This window comes from Elephantulus edwardii, unplaced genomic scaffold (assembly GCF_000299155.1).
Source record: "Elephantulus edwardii isolate Elephantulus edwardi_28Jun2011 unplaced genomic scaffold, EleEdw1.0 scaffold00197, whole genome shotgun sequence".
NCBI lineage: Eukaryota > Metazoa > Chordata > Mammalia > Macroscelidea > Macroscelididae > Elephantulus > Elephantulus edwardii.
In genome coordinates, this window is record NW_006399947.1 from 4,180,012 (window position 1) to 4,185,839 (window position 5,828).

A 5,828-nucleotide genomic window follows, 5' to 3' on the forward strand; every position below is an offset into this window, starting at 1 on the left:
GACTTAAAGTACTTGTTGCAAACGATCAAAGAAGATAGACATCAATATTGATTGCATCTCAATGTCAAGAAAACAAAGAATTGTACCACTGGACCTATAGGAAACATCATAATGGAAGGAGAAGAGACTGAAACGGTCTATAACGTCATCTTACTTAGATCCACATTAACACCCTTGGTACCAGTAGTTAGGAAATCAGGAGACATATTGCACTGGGAATGTCTGCAGTTAGAGATGTCTCCAAATAAGTAATGATATCAGTTTGAGGAATAAGTTTCATCTGGTTCAGGCCATGATTTTTCCAATAAATTGCTGTGCATCTGAGAGCTGTAAAATGAATAAGGATAATAGAAGAATTGATGCCTTTGAGCTGTGACATCAGAGAAGAGCAGTGAACATCCCATAGACTGCCAAAGGAACAAACAAACGTCTTGGAAACAGCTGCTGGAGTGCTCTTTGGAGACAAAGATGATGAGGTTTTGCCTCACATACTTTTGCATGTTGTTAAAAGGGGCTATTCCTTGGAGAAGAATATGATGCTCAGAAAGGTAGAAGGTCGATAAAGGAGGGTCTCTACCAAGTGGATTGACAAAGTAACTGCCTCAGTAGGTTCTACTTTATCAGAAGTGTGAAGATGACACAAGATCAGACAGACTTCAAATCTGTTCATAAAATCACTATGGGTCATACTTGACTCAGTAGCACCTAACAACAATAGCAATTGATTTGGAGTTATTGCAAATTTGAGAAATACTTTTTTGTCTATATTATTTCCCCAGTTTTTGCATGTATCATTATTTTGTTACTGATATGAATATCGGTTGTTTTTTCTATGGAGATGGTTTTCTAATATATTTGAGTTTTCTAATAATTTCATTTTTTTATATCTGAGTTAGACTTGGAAATATTGTCTGCTCTGATATTTATAAGAAACAGTTCTTGGAGGAGAAGCCTTTGGAATGCCAACAAGAAGCTGTAAATGATTCATTCTGTATGCATACAAAATTGTTTGCTGTGTCTGAAATGCTGAATTATGTCCAGATTACAGATTTTTTTTGCAGATTTCTTTTAAACTTAAAAAAAATGAGAGTATTCTTTCATTGACTTTTTTTGCAGATATTATCATTTTAATAAATCTTTAAAAAGAAAACAAATATTTAGTATAAAATAAATTAAAGGATGGGTGTGTCAGAGGCAATGCGATTGACACAGGATAGAGCAGGGTCTAGGGCTGTTGTACATAGGGTCACTATGAGTCGCAAACGACTCAACGGCACATAACAACAACAACAACAATAACTTGATACTTTGAAAGAAAAGTACTTCACTGAAGAAAAAGAAAATCATAAAGCTATGTTTTAGTTTATTTACTAATAATTGCATTCTGCTTTTGGATTTTAATGTCTACAAATTATTGTCAATGATTTTGTATTTATGTAATCATTTTTTCATATACATTTTATTAGCCAATGTAGTTCTATTTGTCAATATTCCTTACATCTAAAAGAACACTTTTTTAAAGAACACTTTTAAATTCAAAAGTTTGTTCATTTGAAGAGATGTAAGTGTAGTAAAAGAAAATTGATTCAAAAAATTCCATTTATCAGTGAATTCCAGATAGTTTACAGATAAAGGAAATTATCAGGCAATTAATACCAAATGTTATGACTTATATAACTAAAATTATTTTACTTTTCAAAAATACAGTGTTATTCTTATTGACATGTAATTTATTGTTTAAATAAAATAATAAGCAGTATGACAGAAGTTAAAATTATGATTTGGGATCCCACAATTTTAAAACTTAAGAACTTCCTTTTAAACAAAATACATGTAGATGTTTTAAGGGCTGAATTAAATGGGAGTTTCTCAAGTTAATGTGCATATAGAGCCAATGTTTTAAAAGAATAACTAATAAAAATATAAATATTTGAAACTTATAACTAGGATGGTTATATTAAAAAATTATCAAGAGGCTAGAGATGTTGGGTAAACTAACTCAGGCACATAAGAACAAATATTGCATAAGACCATTATTGTAAACACAGAAGAATAAGCAGTAAGAAATGTATTTATATCCAAAGAAGGGAGGGAAGGAGGCAGGAGGGCTGAGAGTGGGGGGTAGAGTTTGATGGGTGTAGAGAGGGGTGATATAAGAAACAATGTACACTATTTTGAAAAAAAGAGAAAATTCATGTAAATAAAAGGAAAAAAAGAAACTAAAAGCTCAAATCTATTTAAAAAATATTTTAGAATAGTCTTTTTTGAACACTGATAAAATATTTAATTTTAGCCATATTAACTAAGAGAATAAAATATACAAATTATTTTCTTTATTAATGATAGAGCTTCAAAGATTTTACTAATAATGAATAAACGGTAGTAAAGAAATATTATGAAAATGTTTCCCCCTATAAATTTAACATGTGAATGTAAATGGATAAGATTTCTAAAAGACTTTCAAGGAATACATTTGAAAAATAACATTAGTACTTTATCTATTTTTTTTAAAATAATTGAAAGCTCTAAGCCAATATGACTTTACTATTGATTTCTGTAAAATATTTAAGAAAGAAAGAATATCTCTCTGCATAACACCATCACAGAAAGTTAAATGAAAGGCAATATGCATTCTATAATACTACTTGTGGAAACCAGACAAAGTTATTAAATGTAAATAAATATATAGACCATCATCCCTCATAAATGAAAACCCACAAGTCTGGATCACAACAAAATGTAGCTAACCTTGAAAGGAATTGGAATCCCAGAGCACATAATTGTGTTCATTCGAAATCTATAATTGGATCAGGAGACAGTTGTCAGAATAGAGCAAGAAAACACTGCAATGTTCAAAATCAGAAAAGGAGTTTGTCAGCGATGTGTCCTGTCTGCATATCTTTTCAATATGTATGTAGAATTTGAGAGGCTGGACTTTCTGTGGAGGAATGTGGTATCAAGATTGGAAGATGACTCAACAAAATATACTGAGGAGGGCCTGAAACATTTGCTGTAGAGGGTCAAGGACTGTAATTTTCAAAATGAGTTGAAGTTCAGCATCAAAAAACAAAGGTTCTCCTCACTGAATCAATTGGTAGCATCATGATAGATGACTAAGGGCTTGAGATTGTTAGCAATTTCAGTTTGCTCAGTTTCACAATCAACGCTCTTGGCACCAGCAGGCAGGAAATGAAAAGACAAATTGCATTAGGAAAACCAACTGTCAGAGTGCAGAAGAGCTAGGATGTCAGTCTGGAGACTAACGTGAGCCTGATGGAGGCCATGGACTTTGCAAATACTTGTTATCCATTAGCTGAAAAATGACAAGGGATGACAGAAGAAGAATTGATTCCATTGAGCTGTGGTGCTGGAGAAAAGTATTGAATATACAATCGACTGTCAAGAGAACTAACAGGTCTGTCCTGGAAAAGATGACACCAAGTTGCTGCTTGGAGGCAAGAATTTTGACAGTCTGTCTCACATACAATAGGCACGTAGCCACGAGGGACCAGTCTTTGGAGAAAGATATCATGTTTGGAAGGGTCAAGGGACAGTGCAGGATAGGAAAACCCCAGATGAGATGGATTACACAATAACTGGGGTATTTAGGGTATATGTGTCAGAGACAGTAAGATTGGCCCAGAAAAGAGCAGGGTTCAGAGCATATGGTCATTATGAGTCATCATCAACTCAATAACACATAACAATAACAAAAAGAAATAAAATTATAAAAGCATACTTTGGGTGCTTGGGATATACTGGGACTTATCACAAGTAGACAAAGTGGGTTTACAATAGAAAAATTCATCAATATCATTAGCCATATTAATAAACTCTAAAGTTAAAAAAATGTTATCTAGCAGAGAAAGACTTTAAGAAAATCTTACGTTCATCTCTGATAAAATGTCTCAGCAAAAGAGAAACAAAAAATACAAAACTTAAATCAAATGTTATTTGTGATGGTAAAAGCCTGGATGTCTTCTAGTAAGCAATACACTGAGGGGCAATCAAGTAAGCAAAAGAATGAAAGACATCAAGATTGGAAAGGAAAAAGTGAAACTTTTTATTTGTTGACATGAGTCTGTGTAAAAAAGCTGATTGATTTATAAGAAAAGGTACTAGAAAGAATAAGGATGTTCAGCAAGAATGCAAGAAAAAAATGAACACACAATAATGGACTGAAATTCTATAAACAGTCAATGAATAACCCAAAATCAAAATTTAAGAAACTTTATCAGTTTTAATAACAATATTATTTAGTGATAAATTTTAAACCGTAATAATATGAAAAATCATTTCTGGAAGAAATCAAAGACAACTTGAAAAAATGGAAACATATTTGCTCATAAGTCAAAGCATTTATTTACTACTGTGAAGATGTCAATCCCTCAAATTGATCTACAGATTCAATACAAAACTATTAAAAAATGGTATTGTTTCTCCTCTACAAATTGACAAACTGAATGTAAATCACTGTGAAAAGAGAAATATCTATGTAGCGAAATAAGTTCTGGTGGCAAAGTGCCTTATGCGTTACTCTGATAATTTAAGAAGTCAGTGGTTTAAATCTAGCAGTTGCTCTGTGGGAGAAAGGTAGGAAGTCTCCTCCTGCTTCAGAGGGCTACTATAAGTCATAATCATCTCAGTGGAGTCGTGCTTGACTCAAAGGCAATTAACAACAATAATAACACAGGTAAGACATGGAATACCATGTCTTAGGCAGGAATTGGTTTTATATACTAGTGTTATTGATGGGGACAGTTGTCCTTTGTGGAGTTAGTGGAAGTCAGATTCTGCCACACTTATATTATCCCTGCTCTTTATAAAATAGTGCAAAGAAAATTAAAGGGAGAAATGATAGTTTTCTATAAAATGGTGCGTCAACAACTGTACATTCTCTTATGCAAAGATAATCTGGTTTGCATCATTTGTAGAAATGGACCTTAAATTAAATGAAAACCCTAAAATGGTAAAAATTTGAGAAGTAAACATGAGAGCTTGAATTGAGAGCCAAATAAACAACCCCCCCCCAAAATTTGCCTGTAACTCCATGATAACCAAAAAGTCAGACCTGATATATCAGACAAGCAAACCTCCCCATCTCTCTATCATGAAGCAGCAGATAGGTTTGATCTGCAAATCATCTGGCTATGAGCTATTTACTGAAGTACTATGGCTGAGAGGACACCTTTAACCCCATATACAAAATCCATAAAGAATAAATATTAAAACATTTTTGCTCTTCAAAAAGTTTAAAAGTTTGACATGAAAATTGTATGCTAGAGAAAAAAATGCAAAAAACATATCTGAAAAAGGACTTGGAACTCAACTTATAACTTGTAGCTACAATTCAGTAAGGACATAACCTATAGTTAAAAAGCAAATACTTCAATTAACATTAAATACGCATTTAATTCTATAAAAAAACCATACATGGTTGTTTTTAAAAATATAAGAGTTGCAGAAAAGTGCAAATAAACATACAAAATTGCTCTCCAAATAAAGAAATAAACTTATAAAAAAGATTTTGGAAAAAAATATTTTGAGTGTCAGTAGTCATTGTTGAATGTAAACTAAAACCACAGTGGGAAGCATTGCAAAACGTTCACATTGATTCCATTTAAAAGGATGACAATACTAAGTGTTGGCAAAAATGTGGGTCTTAAATTCTAATGTACTGCTGGTGGATTAAAAACAATACATCTATTTTGGAACCCAGTTTACACTACAATCCCGAAGGCATGCAGTTAGAGGCCACTAGCTGCTCCATGGGAAAAGTATGGAAAATCTCCTCCCAAACAATTAACTGCTTCCAAAAACCCTCCAGA